Source organism: Eumetopias jubatus, unplaced genomic scaffold, assembly GCF_037043125.1.
Source record: "Eumetopias jubatus isolate StellerSeaLion01/CBP00866 unplaced genomic scaffold, mEumJub1_p1.0 scaffold_3, whole genome shotgun sequence".
In the NCBI taxonomy this organism is placed as follows: Eukaryota; Metazoa; Chordata; class Mammalia; order Carnivora; family Otariidae; genus Eumetopias; species Eumetopias jubatus.
Genome location: NW_028274809.1, coordinates 78,303,300 through 78,319,578, shown reverse-complemented (window position 1 = coordinate 78,319,578; position 16,279 = coordinate 78,303,300). Strand labels below are relative to the sequence as shown.

At 42.2% G+C, this 16,279-nt stretch overlaps 1 long non-coding RNA gene across 1 annotated transcript in view; it reads left to right on the top strand.

Moving 5' to 3' along the window:
- Nucleotides 1–16,279, top strand: part of LOC148164709 (uncharacterized) — a 41,358-nt gene that overhangs the window by 4,454 nt on the left and 20,625 nt on the right. Inside the window, exons 2-3 of the long non-coding RNA XR_015767867.1 lie at nt 7,120–7,190; nt 13,366–13,455. This is a non-coding gene — a long non-coding RNA (uncharacterized LOC148164709). The remainder of the gene's footprint in view (nt 1–7,119; nt 7,191–13,365; nt 13,456–16,279) is intronic.

Genomic DNA, 16,279 nt, shown 5'->3' with positions numbered 1-16,279 from the left:
ATGTCAGAAACATTTGACACAGCTGATCACTCCCTTCTCCCTTCACTCACTTCCCACTCTCTCCCAACTCTACTCCTGCCTCATCTCGCTGATGTGTTCACATGGAGATACTTCAGACTTTAGTCCTTAGAGCCTTCTGTCTACACTTGCTCCCTTGATGGCCTCCAGTCTTATGATGTTAAATACTATCCATATACTGATGACTCCCCCAAATTTATACAACCCTTCCGATATCTCCCCTGAAACTTCAGACTCGTACAATCAACTGCCCACTTAACGTTTCCACTCAGATGTCTAAAATGCATCTCAGATCTTACATATTGGAAGCTGAGCCTATGTCTCCCCTCCAAAAAAATTATCCACTCCTTCCACACTCTTCTTTCTCTTGTAAAGGGAAATCCCATCCATGCAGTTGCTTAGACCCAAACTATCTTCTCATATCTCACATCCAACCCAACAGCAAACAAGATCAGCTCTACCTTCAAATTTCATCACCTGTCCTGCTTGCCTCCTGATCCAAAACATCACTATCTTGCACCTGGAGCCTGAAATAGCTTCCTAGGTGATGAGATCTTCTTGCTTTCACTCCTTCAGCAGAGCCAAGGCCAGCGTTTGAATCAAGTCTGATTGGCTTTGAAGTTTATAGGCTTTCTAGTGCTTTAGAATGCCAAGGACTCTGTTTACCAAAGTCTACTCTATAGAGTATATGAGCATATCCATGGATCTGTGTATCTTGTCTGTGACTAGATTTTCACCATTAGTAGGAAAATAAAAAAAATAATGGTGATGGTGTGGGAATGTCCATATTCAGATGTTTGCCAGGTGTCTTTTCTTGAGGAGTCCTTCTTTTGGAGAGCACAGCCTTTCTACTTGCATGTATCAAAAGGTCCTTTATGAAATATTGAAGATGGTACTTGAGTATTGTTAATGCTCATACCAGCAAAATTTTTAAAAATTTGGTAGCCTTATTATAACCCCGAAGTACTTGTTTTGTTGTTGCCCAAGAATCTTTATTTTCATTATATACAAAAGCAAGAGTTATAAGAAATCCACCCCCAAAAAGACCATCATGACAAATGAGAGTATTTCCTCATACCTTGCTAGCTGCCACCCCAGCTTGTTTATTCACTTTGTACTCCGGCGTTTCAGTCTGCATGAAGTAGATCTGGTCTTTCATATTCTCAAAGTCTTCCTGGTATTTCCTCTGTAAGACATTAAACAAGCTGGAGAACTGCTGTGAGCACAGACCGTGCAAGGGTTCACACGGCGGGACAGGGGCTTACACACAGCGCCACTCCTCTTGGCTTACACAGCCAGGTTACGATGAGAGATGGTAGTGCCATCACAAAAACAATTAGCAACTTAACAGAGATTTGGAGCAATTTTAAGAGGTTGAAAACCAGCCTCTAAGAAGGAGCTCCAAAGGCCAGGGTCAGAGAACTTCAGAGAAAAGAAAAAGAGTGTTTTTCAGTGAAGACAATATGGGAAGAAACTAGTCAGTTTCATAAATGTAGTTTGGGTTTCCCAGGCAAAGAATGAATTTAAAAGGGCCCCTTTAACCTGTATAAACCTGAAACCCTGTTGTTCATATGAAAATTGAGGCAAGAATAATGGAATCTGATCAAAACAGTATTTCGCAAAAGGGAGGAAAGACTGGGAGATTTCTTAGTTTGGGTTTCCCAGGCAAAGAATGAATTTAAAAGGGCCCCTTTAACCTGTATAAACCTTGAAACCTTGTTGTTCATTTGAAAATTGAGGCAAGAATAATGGCATCTGATCAAAACAGTATTTCGCAAAAGGGAGGAAAGACTGGGAGCTTTCTTTCTGGTTAGGAACTCTACACAGATCTTGCCCCCAAGAAGAGGTACCTGGACTCTAATGTTCTGGTATTACTTCAGGTGTGGCTGGGGGTCATAAAGGAAAGGGTCACCCTGCAACCCAAGAACATCCAGCCATTCCTTCCTACTTACTGTGCTGATGTTATCGGCATTTATTCTGGCAGTTGCAATTTCAAAGCAAGGTGTCTCACTCCATTTGCCTTTGATTTTATTTTCATAGTCTGCCTTGTATTTTTGCTAGGAGGAAAAAAAGAAAGACAAAATATAGACAATACAGGAATTGACAGAAAAGTGGTAATGGGCAGCTTTTAAAAATATCTTTAAAAAATTTTTTAAATAGGGGCGCCTGGATGGCTCAGTCGTTAAGCATCTGCCTTCGGCTCAGGTCATGATCCCAGGGTCCTGGGATCGAGCCCCACATCCAGCTCCCTGCTCAGCAGGAAGCCTGCTTCTCCCTCTCCCACTCCCCCTGCTTGTGTTCCCTCTCTCGCTGTGTCTCTCTGTCAGATAAATAAATAAAATCTTTAAAAAAATTTTTTAATAAAAAAATATCTTGACTATGGCCCTCCTTAAGTTCTTAATAGAGGTTTTCAAATCTTCTAGTATAGTGTCAACAAGAAAGTTGAGCAAGGGGGTAGAGGTAATAATTGACCCTCGTTGTATCTGGAGACTTAGTTCATTCAGAACTTATGGATATTCTCTGATGTTTGAGGGAGGAGACTCAGAAGCATCCTCCGCTTGTATTTCAGAGTTATAATAAAACCACTCAACCCCAGATTTCCATGCCAGATGAACTTATTTCTGAGCTTTACCAAAACTTCTAGTTACCCAGAAAGCAATATAAAATTTGGCTTGCAGACTAATTAATAAGACTTTCCAGTTGAGACTTAAAGAAATTTTAATGGGAACTGGCAAGTAATTCAAAAATTGCAAGTAATTCAAAAATTGCCTCATCTTACTCCCAAACACCACCCCCCAAAAATGCAGCACACAAAAGTGACCTCATAAATGCATGCTCAAATACACTAAATTGAGCTGAGTCCATGATATGCGGCTTCAAATTACCTTGGCCTATATTGTTCTTAGAATAAAATTAAACTAATCAACCCCAAATCTGGGCATATGAACCAGAGCCATAGCTGAGTTACAGCAATTTCCCCTTCTTGGGAAATGTGTTAACAGACACAACCAATGAGTCTCAAGGTATCTGCACACATATACCCGCACTACACTCTTCAAGAGTAAAGAAAGTGGTTTTCTGGTATACCTTTAACAGAACCAGTGCCAAGGAGGAGCAATGTGCAGAGCCATTGAGTTTGAGTTAAAGGATGTTCAACCCTTTCTCAAATGCCTATACCCTTTCTTCTCAAGAGCTTAATATGCCAATAAATAGCCAAGTGGTTTTCATAACTATAAATTTCAGAGCCCTGGGCCTGAGTCCAGAAGCTCTGGGCCCAAGACTGCACTCCATTCTTCTAAGTCACACAAAGGTGTGACTTAGCCTCTCCAAGTTTCAGGGTTCTTAGCCACAGCACCACCAACAATAATAATACTGTCCATAGAGGATTGTTGGAAAGATTAAATATGTTCATACCCTGAAAAGCCCTTTGCAAACTCTACTGTGTTAAGCAAATGTAGGCTACAATAACGATAACATTGCTAGCATAACAGAATAAGAAACTGGAGAAAATTGTGTGTGTATTCTTCGATAGAAATCTTTGTTGAGATAATATTTACATTAAAGCACCAATTAATTTGTCTACTCTCTTTTGAAGCTTTAAAAAAAATTGAAGTCAACTCTTCAGTCAATCAAAACAGACTGAATTCAATTGGTCAAAACGAATTTTTTGATTGGCTGATTGCCTACAGAAGTATTTCTAATCTTTTCGGGGAATAGACCTCTTCAGAAATCTGAGAAAGCTATAAAATGCCCATAAACACAACTTCAGAGGATTTTTGATGTACATGCACGGGTTAAGATCTCCAATCTACATTCTTGGTGGGGGATATTGCCCTTCCTCTGCTTGCTGTCAAAGGAAGAAGCCTCCAAGATTAGGGGGTAGGGGCAACAGGGCCTGATGCATCCCCAAAACTTTGTAATATAATTTAAAATTGAGAAGGCGGCATTTTTTTTCAGATTTTACTTATTTGTCAGAGAGAGAGAGCACAAGCAGAGGAAGCTGCAGGCAGAGGGAGAAGCAGGCTCCCCGCTGAGCAAGGAGGCTCATGTGAGGCTTGATCCCAGGACCCTAGGATCAAAACGTGAGCCAAAGGCAGAGGCTTAACCGACCGAGCCATCCAGGCATCCCCACAGCAGACATTCTTAACCAACTGAGCCACCCAGGTGCCCCACAGCAGACATTCTTAATGAGGTCCAAAAGTTGGGCCATTATGGAGAAATAATAAGAATCCCATATGTAGATTTGTTAAAGAAAATTAAGTAAAAATTAATTCTCACATTAGGAAATAGGTATCTGATGGGTTTTTTTTTTAAGATTTTATTTATTTGTCAGAGAGAGAGAGAGCACAAGCAGGGAGAGCGGCAGGCAGAGGGAGAAGCAGGCTCCTTGCTCAGCAGAGCAAGTAGCCTGATGCGGGACTCGATCCCAGGGTCCTGGGATCATGACCTGAGCCGAAGGCAGACGCTTAGTCGACTGAGCCACCCAGGCATCCTGATATCTGATGTTTTAAAAGATAGTAAAACAAGATGCAGGGGCGCTAAGTAGCTCAGTTGGCTAAGCATATGACTCTTGGATTTGGCTCAGGTGATGATCTCAGGGTCGTGAGACTGAGCCCTGTGTTGGGCTCCACCCTGGGTGTGTCTCTCTTGCCTTCTGCTCCTTCCTGACCCCCCCACCCCCACTCATACATTCTCCCTCCAAAAAAAAAAAAAAAAAACTAAAACAAAAAAATCAGAGTGTAAGAGAGAGGTATGTGTCCACGTGGGACCTCCTCTGTCAACCAAGTGGTCTCACTCTACATGTCTGGCAGCAAGGCCTGAGTGTTTACGTGGTACACAGAGATGGGTTGGCCATACCAGGGGTCCAACACCCAACTTTCCCTCCAATTCCACTCTAGCCCTTCTGTCATGTTCGAAGTCAATCAGTGGAAACCTGGCAGCAAGAACTGATTTAACTTTCTCTAGGATTCTGTGTTCATTTAACAGAGGACAGTACATTGGGTCAATTACAAGCTCTGGAACACCTGCTGTGGGCAAGAGAATAACTGCATGTCGATAGATGTAGTAAAATTGCTTCCTCAGAAATGAGCAGAAAGGCTTGCATTGGGCACAAATTAGACACCCTAATGTCCTACTTAAACACATGGCTTCATGTTATACTTTCCACATCTGCATCTGTGGTTTTGATGTGGTTATCAAATGGAAGGAATACAAAGCCTGTTAGTTAATCACACTTCACTTTTTCTGTGAGTTACTAAACACTGGGACGGGCTTCTGACAGCTTCATTCATAGAAATGCTATCCTCTCAGACAGGTGGAGGGGGTCCCAACTGATATTTTCATAAAACCCATAGTGGGCCCAGGGCTACTTTCCTAACTCAACCAAATGTCTTCTAGTGAAATCAATGGAAATCCCTCCCTAATTCTTTGTGATAGAGGAGTTTCTATGGTTTTAGAAGATCAGAGCTTGGCATCTTTGTGCTGTGCAGCAATATTTACTGAAAGATTATTTTTTAAAAATATTCTAGTGAAATACTAAGATACATATATATTGGTCTGCCCCCAGTTCCTAATAGAGAGCTCCTAAACACTTGTGATCTCCTGAGTGATAGGGTTGTCTTTCTTTTAAAGATTTTATTTATTTATTTGACAATGGGGGGAAGAGAGAAGGGAAAGAGGGACAAGCAGACTCCACACCGAGCGCACAGCCCGACACGGGGCTTGATCCTCTGATTGAGATCAGGACCTGAGCCGATATCAAGAAGTCAGAGGCTTAACCGACTGAGCCACCCAGATGCCCTGGGTTTTCTTTTGTTCTGAGACATCTCCTGGATAGCAATACGATGGGGGCTAGTCACCACAAAAAACAAACAATGCTTAGAAACTTGGAACTTTCCACACTTCCCTTCATCCTCTGAGGAGGGGAGAGGGGCTAGAGATGAGGAATCAGTCAGGCCTGTGTGATGAAACCACCATAAAATCCCTGAAGTGCACGATTCAGGGAGCTTCCAGGGTGGTGAACACATCCACATGCTGGGAGAGTAGCACACCCCAGGTCCACAGGGACGGAAGGTCCTGTGCTCGGGACCCTTCAGGACTTCACCCCAGGGACCTCTTTATCTTGGGTGTTCATCTGTATCCTCTGTTATGTAGTAAACATAAGAGTGTTTCCCTGAGTTCTGTGAGCCAATTACTAGCAAATTATTAACCCCGAGGAGGTCATGGGAACCCTGGATTTAAGCCAGTCTGTCAGAAGTATGGGAAGTCCAGATTTATCACCAGTGGTCTGAGGTAGGGCCAGTCATGTGGGTCTAAGCCCTTAACTTATGAGACCTGAGGCGAACACCAGGTAGATAATGTCGGAATTGAACTGAATTATAGGACACCGAGTTAGTGTCAGAGAATTGGTCAGTGTGGTAAAAAACCCATTTGGTGGCAGGAGTGGGCACAGAGAGTAAAGGAAACAGAGCTTTTCTTTTCAACTCTAGATCCCAGTTAGGTATCACTGGAAATTCTAGCCTGAAATCTCACATTTTCCCTCACATTGTGAAGCTAGAAGGAAAGAAGAGAGGCAAGCACAGAGAAACTAAAGGGACTGCCCAATGCTGCCCTCAGAATCCCACTTTCAGCTGGCTGTGGTGTGCACGGTGACCTCACGGGAATGCTTGCTGTCACGAACCACGCTGCCTGCCTATCCATCTGTGTTAGAGCTACAAAATGCAGCAGAGCCAGGATGAGTGCTGGTATGCAGCTGGTGGCTTTGGCCAAAGACAAAGGTGAGAGAACGGATTCTGACAGATACAGTAAGGAAAGCTGATAAATAATATAATCAATATATAAGTCCTATAATCATTGCAGATACACAATCATTATATTAACATATGAACGGAAGGCTGTAAGACTAAGGGATGGATCTGGGAAACACAGACAAGGAAATGCTGAATTTAAATACCTAAGAGTGAGTAAAGGAGATTTTTATCCATCTTCGAAAGCAAGAAAATGATAATACTGAAATATGAGTCAAAGCCCATGACAGTGGGGAACACTTCAGGAGGACAGAGGCAAGTCCCACAGCTAACTCACCTCTCTCTCCACCCGCAGCCCTAGTCCTCTCTCATGGGATAGTCTGTTGATGGATGCACTGCTACCAATCACAAGCATTTCTTCCCAAAGTGAGTATTATTTTGGATGCACAGCAGCCATTAAAAACTTGGAATTTGGGTAAGATTGGGATGAATAACCAAATCTGGTGACTTTCATCCACAGCCATCCTCCCTTGGCTCATATTGTTATTCCACAAGGGCAAAACCAGCACTGGTGAGGTTTTCGAAATGTCCAATGATGCCACCATATCTGGGTGCGGTGGTGCAGTCCAACAGGCATATAATGCAAGCCACCACTGTAATTATAAATTTTCTAGTAGCCAATTTTTAAAATGCAAGAAGGAACAGGTGCGAAATTAATTTTAATAATATATTTTACTTAACCCAACAGATCCAAAAATATGACTTCAACATGTAATCAATATGAAAACAATGAGCTATTTTACATTTCTTTTTGTCCTAAGTGTTCAAGACCCAGTGCCCATTTCATGCATAAAGAACCTTCAGTTTATACAATTGCATTTCAAATGCTCAATGGTCACACGTGGATGATGGCCACTACATCAAAGAGTGTAATTCTAGACTAACTGGCATGTCTAAATTAGTGGAGACTGATTATAGAGCAGTTGGAAAGGGATTTATTTTATCATGTTCAAGTGTCCACACTGCACACTCAAATAAGGTAAAAGTGTGTTGCATTAGTAAGATATCTTTTAAAATATGCTTCAAATAAAAATTAAAAATAGATTTTTTTCTTTCTACATGACCATTTGAAATCAGGTTGTTCTTTTTCTTCAAAAAAGATCAATTATCCTTGTTCCCTAATCTTATTTAAGTATCAATATTTTCAGCAGGCCAGCCCTTTATGGACAGTTCTAAAGTTCATTTCTGCTTTGCCCTGGGCAAATTTCAGGTTCATGGCATTCCTATTAGTGAAAATTTACTGTACTTATTAGATCTATTATCCAAATAGCCCTTGGTTATAGTTAGAAGTCTGGGATATCAGAGACTAAAAACATCACTGAAATAGACTTCATCATCCATAATTTTTCTCCTTCTCCTTTCCTGGAGACAGCCTTTCCCCAAAAATACCTAAACAAGATAGAAACCTTGAGGTTCCCCCAAAATTCAAGCAGAAGACCAAATTGGGACTGAACTTCACAGGGGGCAAAGAAAAGTATTTAAAAGCAGCAGTATCCCAGGAGAAAGTGGCCTGATTTGAACCAATTTAAAATAGGACTTTAGCATGGGTCTGGTCATCAGTTGAACATCTGTCTCTCGGCATTCTCTGTGAGGTCTGCATTCCACAGAGCTAGCTTACCAGCCTAAATATAGACAAAGCTTAAAAGTTATGAGGTGCATTGCCCACGGCTGTCAAACTGAGCCATGTCAGAGATCACTCATGCATTCTTACTTTCTCCATGTCTGGCAGAGAGCATAAAACCATACGAGGTTCTTTGCACCGAATTAAGACAATCAGATCCTCCAAGAAAACGTGTGGTGACTCAGTTCTTGTTAGTAGCACTTCCTGAAGTCACCATGTTAAATGACATCAGGACACAGGTTCTGTTTTTAAAATGCAGCTTTCACATTTACCAATCACCGAGTCATTAAGCTGGCCGAACATTTATTAACATGGCCCCACAATGTTAATGGATGTATTGTTTTTGCTGTAGGCTTTTTAGGGTCATATTGCAAAAACACTCTCAGTGTTGGTGTTAGGTCTTCAGGTTCCCCTTACTTACTTTCTCTGGTGTTTGAGATGATTAAGCCAGAGGTTTCAAGGGAGACAGTGTCCCAGCCCTATTTACTTACCTTGCTCACTTGATTGGTCACTTTCTTAGCAAATTCTATATCTGGAGGATCCGGAAGCGTTGTGAATTGAGATTGCTGTTCAGCATGACCTTTTTTGTAGGCAATCTGACAAAATAAAAGATGGGGATGCTCATGAACCATAGAAAATTATTCTACATCCCAGATTCCGTTTGTTGGATTTTTTTTTTAAAAGACCATGTTTTCATCTGTATTTGAAGTTTTGAACTTTAGTGTATCACATAACAGTAATGTATCCTTGCAGATATGACACACCGTTGCTCTCAGTATTACTAGGGATTTCTATCTCATTAAGTCTTCCCTCTTCTCCAAGATTATTAACCCTAGATCTATTTCCTTCCATTTGTCTCTATGCCATGATTTATGATTGAAATTACTCTCTTAACTGGCATCCTCAACTCCTAGCCTCTTGTCTTTTTTTTTTTTTAAGATTTTATTTATTTGACAGAGAGAAAGAGAGAGAGCACAAGCAGGGAGAGCGGCAGGCAGAGGCAGAGTGAGAAGCAGACTCCCAGCTGAGCGGGGAGCCCAATGCGGGACTTGATCCCAGGACCCTGGGATCATGACCTGAGCTGAAGGCAGACACTTAACCGACTGAGCACCCAGGCGTCCCGCAACCTCTTGTCTTTATATCACACCAGCTACCAAACCCCTAGCTCTGAATCAACTCAACAGCACACTTCCTTTGCTTTTATCCAGGATGCTGAGTGCTACTGAAGAAAATCACACAATTCTACTGATTGGATAAGGACAATGCAATAAGCACAATTAAAAGGGCCACTGGAAAAGGGTACGGAGGTGGGAAAGGGAGTCTCTTGAACCTAAACCTTAGCTTAGCTTGAAGTCTGGGTGCCTATCCAGTGATACGTTCTGTGAACAAGAGCTTGCTTGGGGCTCTGAGCCCACTACTCGGAATTTATGGTAAGCAATTGCCACTTTGCCTCCAAGGAAGCTTGAACATCCCATTTTGTATCTCTGGTCAGTCTCTATTCACGGTGCCTAGCGTAAAACCCCAAGACTGTCCTTAGGCCCCCAGTCAACTCTCAGCTCCCTCTTTCGTAAAGAAAGGCTATACATACACACTTCTCTTTCCCTGTACTCATCCCTGCCCCTCCCACCTGCTACATGGCTCAGAGAAGCAGCCCTTGCAGGGCAGGACCCCCCTGCACTCACACTGCTGTTCCCTCCAGCAGCCCTCTCTAACCAGCTCCATCTGTCACCTCTTCTTTCTTGACAGCTTCAACCGCTCCCTGTTCATTAGCTCCTTTCCTTTGCCTATTAAAGGCCTCTCTTGTCTGAAAGTATCATGTCCATTAATCATGCAACCCCTTCGCTCTTGCCCACTACTGCTCCTTCCCCACGGCTCAGGACAAGCAACAGTTTCCCCTCCTGAGCTCTCACTGACCTGAGGAACTTTCTCCTGGGATCTCACTCACCTTGGCCCTTATCTCCTTTAAAGGAATTCTTGGATGACACTGTGATTCATTGTTTACTTATCTGTCCCTCCTTGGACTGTGAGCTCTGGGAGGACAGAAAACATAACCTCTCATCTGGGAGCCCCTGTGGCATGCCCAGAACCTGACCAGAGCGAAGGTTCAATGATTTGATTTCTGAATGTGTGTTTCATATACTGGGGCCATCGGGGGAAATCTCCAGAGGAGTTTTATCATCCCCATTCTTCTACTACTCACTTGTGAGACTTATACAAATTATATTATCCTTCCACGTGGAGGTATTCTTATTTACAATGTAAAGAGTCTGGATAGTTCCAGGGTCCCAGTCATCATCTTCATGCTTTAACCAAGTCTAACTATGTCTTAACTCGATAATATCTAGCTACTGCCTATAACAAAAGATTTTATGAACATTAAATCAATGGGGGGATGCAAAAGACCAATTTTAAAATGCGTTTATATGAATTCCACCGCTCAATCTTTAAGTAGTGAAGACTTTATTTTAGGCATAGGGCGATTGTTATTTTCCATGGCTGGCTAAGTCCTCAGAAAATAAGCAACATCCTCTCTAAAGAGAAGAAATGCTTACTAAGTATGACATCCTGTCAAATACCTTCAGAGAAGTCAGATGTAGAAGTCCTAATTTCTCAGGAACCTTGCTCAGAATTCTGTCTAGTTAGAATTCTGCACACTGGATCAACTTAAAGACTCTCTTGGTATTTGCAAAGTATTTTGTCTTTGCTCAGATAGCAAGGAAAACATGGTAAGTAGGTTTCAGAGAAAAAGGAACAAGGTGCAGGAGAGGGAGAGAAAGCTTCCAAACCCAAGCACTTAGTTTGAAATTTACATGCCTACCAAGCGGTATGTTCTGTGAACAATAGCTTGCTTGGGGCTCTGTGCCCAATAACTGTAAAAGTTCATGGTACGGACAACAGTATTAATAGGCATGTTGGTAATCTGATACTTGGTGCATAACCTGCGATAAAATTAAAAGCCCTATCTTAACTGTCAAGTTTTTCTGAGGAAGGATGGAAGATTTTCCGTCATTATTATATATTCTCCATTATGTATTCTACTGAGATATCTCAAAAAATGGGGTCAACTTTCACTGTTCAAAGTCCATAGCACGAGAGTGGCATGGAGATATCCCTCCATCTCTCCATTTTATGGATAAAGGGAGACATGTGGAGATTAAGTGTCTTCTTGGCAACCTCTTCCTAGGCTTACATGACATGGCATTTCCTGGTTCTCCTTCAGCTTCTCTGTTTGTTCCCTCATTCTTTTGCTGGCTCCCTTCCACGTGTCCTAAGAATGGGTGTCATCCAAAACCCTGCCCTTGGCCATACACTGTTCTGCTTCCCTCATACAGGTTCAGGTCTTCAGCTGTCCCTTTGATTCGGAGGACTCTCAAATACTCATCTCTCATCCTGTCCTCACACCTACGCGATAGGACGAAGTTTCTAATTTATCCATAAAATACCATGATCAGGATCTTCCATCATCTCCACTCCATTTCTCTGTGCACTAGTGCATCGTTACCAGTCGCACCCCGGTACACCCAGACTGCCAGACTTCGTCCTAAACTCCTCGGTGGCTCCTTTCACGCCTTCATCTCCAATATCCAATGTCCTTAACACTTCTAAAATACTTACTACCTTCAGATTCCTTTCTTCCTCTCCTTTGTCCCTGTCATCCCTTCGGTTCCTCCGTATTACTAAAACAGTCTTCTTGGAATGATCACAATTTTTCCTAGTCCCAATCTACTACTCTATTGTCCTTCAGAATTTTTCCATATCCTACTTTACCATACCGTTTTCTCCTCCAAAAATCATATGATATCTCTTAGGGACTACCATATCACGTCAGAGCTATTTTGTCTGATTTTCAAGGTCCTGCTACCAGTTTCCTAAAAGTGCCCTCCTAACTAGGCACCCACCCACAGCATTCACTTTCTTTGTCCCCTCCAGACTCATTTCACCTCTGTCCCTTTGTTCAAGGGCACTCTATTTGAAATGACTTTCCTGTTGTCACTCCTCCCCTTGGGACTTCCACTTCCCCATGGCCTTCTCTAATTAGTGTGTGTCCTGGCTTCCAGCAAATATTCGACTATAGAATTTGCTTTCTAAAATTTTTGAAAAAAATTTTGTTTAATATATAAAAATTTCAACTTACCAGCCTGATTATAAAGTCTCAAGGGAAAGGATGAAAAGAAAGGATGAAAACTTCTTGTCATGCTTTTCTATCCCACCAGCTACGCATGCATAATGGACTTTCAACAACTACTGATTGCTTGATAAAGGTTACACAATCATATTATGTATTCACGACATGCAGAAACAGACGACTAACTTAAAAGAAGCAAGAGGTCCCGACACATTAGAACTGGTACCATATACTAGATGGCTTTAAATTCTTGTTATGGCTTTTTTAGCTCCTAACTTACTCTATGAAAAGACAGGAGTACACCTATGCTATATTTTATTATTTTATATCTTTTATTATGAAAAAAGAATTTATTAAGTATTTACACTCATCAAACTGAAGCCTATGAATGCACCGTTCGTCCTGGGCAAAATTCTTTGTTTTTTAACTAACATATAATGTATTATTTGTTTCAAGGGTACGGGTCTGTGATTCATCAGTCTTACACAATCCATAGCGCTTATGCTATATTTTAATCAATTATACAGGAACGGGGATAGAAATATGTCCCCTAAATTTGCAAATGATATCAAGTGAGAGGCGATAAAAGATTAAGACCTCAAAAGTTGGAGACACCATCAAATGAGTATGCATAATTCCAGTACAGGACAAAATAGGATCCTAAGATCCATTAGAAGTAAATCCCAGTAATTTTCAAGATGCCAACTGACTTGTTAAGTTCCTAGTGAATGTGAGAGGTCCGAGGGGTCTTGTTGACAATGGAATGAAAAACAATTTGTTATTTTATAAAACAGTGCTCTCTTGAAGACGAGAACGGTCTTTGGATTGTCAATACAGCCTCTAGCAAATCCAGGGGTCAAGAAATAAAGCTCCTCAAAACAAGGGTAAGTGCTAGAATTAAGGGGAGCTCTCTGTTACTGCTGGTGCTTTCCACCTAAGGACTCTATTAGGTCTGCTAAGTCCCTCTAATAAACTGCTTTCAAGGTGGAAGACACTAAAATTCTGGCCAGTGGGGACTGCTGATATTTTACCAACTCTGAAATATCCTCTATATACACCCGATGGCAAGAGCTTTTCGTGAGATAACTACACGAACATGTTTGGACAAGCGTGTCAGTCCCTGGAGAAAAGGGGGGACACACCACAATTCAGACTTCAGAATTAGGATAGCAAATCAAAAGCCTTCAATGACATTTTTCACTTAATATATTTGGAAACGGGTCTATGATCCCAAAAAGATTTTTTTAAATGCCACTCTACTGTCAGAAAAACTTCAACTCCAGCCAAGGGGACAGAGGGCACATACTACAGTGGAAAGAACTCTGGTCTTGGGATCACAAGACCAGGCTTCTAATCTGGGCTTTGCCACTAATGACCTATGTGGTCTCAGACTCAGGTTCTTCACCTAATAAAAAAAAACCCCAAGATTGGGTTTAATTATATCTAATATAAATTATAAAATCTAAGTAGACATCGTAATAATTCTAGATGTATTCATTTGCTATAATGACATTTAGACTTTCTGAAAGAAGAATTGCAATGAACGTCTGGCCAGAAGACATAACTTGAGGTGTCCCGATACTGCACTCCCAAATGATGTTGACTGCACTTGACTTACATCACTGAGGGCTTTCTGGGCTTGGGCCACCCTTCTCAGCTCTGGGCTATCGTTGTATGGGTAAAACAAGCTTTTGTCAGCTTCCCAGTCCTCAGTGTAGAGTTTCTAAATCAGAAAAGGGTGAAAAGTTATGAGAAAGGGAGCTCCCACCTACACGAAATACACAATTTTGAATTCATCCATCAGTAGCAAGAAGAACCGAGGGCAAGGTAAGAGTAAAGGGAAATGGAATCTGCAGAGAACCTCCCCCTTTCCACCCAGTCCAGCTCATATTTATTAATAGCTTGTCCTGCTTCTTCTGACAAATCTTATTTTCAGAAGGGTAGATGCGTCTGATTTTGTTCCATCTCCTCTCTGGGACTTTATCTGCTTCCTACAAGGACTAATGCGAGTGTAAGGAGCCTGGAGGCACTCTGCTTAGTCTCTGTCACGAAACAAACATTTAATAAGAGTGATAGCCAGAAATACCCACAGTGTAGCCCAGGGGCTCTGAGAGCCAGTTCCCAGGTGCATCTTCCTTCTCCCCACTTTTTCTTCCCCCCACATTGCTCGGCTTCCCGCCAAGACCCTCTCCTCCACTACTCAAGAGCTTTCCTCTCAGTTCCTCCCTGCCCACCCCCACCCCTGCACCCCACGTGGCTCAAGGATACGCACAAAGAGATTGGGAAACTGCATTCCAGATTGTCAAGAGGACTGGGTATTGCTCCGAATTATGTGGAAGAAGGACAGAAGTGGTGACAGAGCAGAAGCCCTTACCTTACTGAACATGGCTGTGTTCTTAACTGCCTGGACAAGTTCAGGGGCATCAGGGGGAAGCAGGTACTTATCCTTGGTGTCTTCCCAGTTCTGCTTGTATAAAACCTAGACAGAAAGAGCAGAGGAGCTGTGGCTGATGTCTCCCCCAAGGGCATGAGCGTGTAGAGAACAGAGTGCTCTGAAGTCTTTCACATTCAAAGTGTCCTCACAACTAGGCTGCCCTTGGGCCCATGCATGACTAGCATTGGTTGGGAAAACGCTGACCATGTCCACATCCCATAATACTTTTCCTGCACTGGTAAACTTTTACTTGAAATGTCTGATTTTTTAAACTAAATCGTGATTAGAATTCTCCTATAGATTCTTTTCAAAGGCTGCAACCTTCTTGGCCATTGGCTGAATCAGGACAGTGGACATGTTCTTTTTGACTTATGTGGTATTTTTAAAAACGTTTTTAATTGGTAGCTTACATTTGAAATTTGAGGATTTCTCGTAAAAATTAAGCTCCCTGACTTGTTTGAAGATAAGAGACTCTGGCAACACTGGGCCTGCCTTCTGGGCAGCAACTTCAGTCATCTGTGGGGCCTCGCTGACACGTGTGCAGCCTGCTTCTCCCTCTCCCCACCCCATTGTGAGCTTACAATATCCTGGATTCGAGGGAGACTGGCGAGCAGGATCAGGCCTGTCCAGCTTTCTCCCCTAAGGCCAGGTAGAGGTCACCTACATGCGCTTTAGCATCCCAGCCATCCACATTATGACCTCACCTTACTGACTTGCTGCGACACTTTCTTCGCATGTTCAATGTCCTTTGCTTTTTCGTCTACATGACAGATAGTTTTAGCAACATCGCCATCCATTCGATACTTAACCTGAAGAAATAATGCAGAGTTCGTGGCAGGCATGCCCATGTGAGTATATTAAAGGAGATCTATAACCAAAGAGCATTAACCCAGTGACTCAAAGTCTGCACCGCAAAGCAAAGTTTCTGCATTTTAGGTAGAAAACTGATCTCCAAAGATCTGCAGAGCCCCTACATTCACTGCATATCTGCTTTTCTGGCTGAACTTCAGCCTCCCTGCACTCCGCTGTGGAGGACCACAGTGAATTCCAACTTCCCATCTCCTATCATCTCTTAGCTAACTTGCTAAGCCAAGCTTTTAGAAATCTCTTGGGGTTCACATTTAGAGCCACATAATCTACAGAAATCTACAGATTTCTGGACTGGCTCACAGTAATTTGACTCTTCATTTTCTCTATACCCATTAAAGTCCTCAACTCCCAGTGACAGGCATGTTTTTGACATGTCTCTCTCCTTTATTTTAGCAACGCAGCCC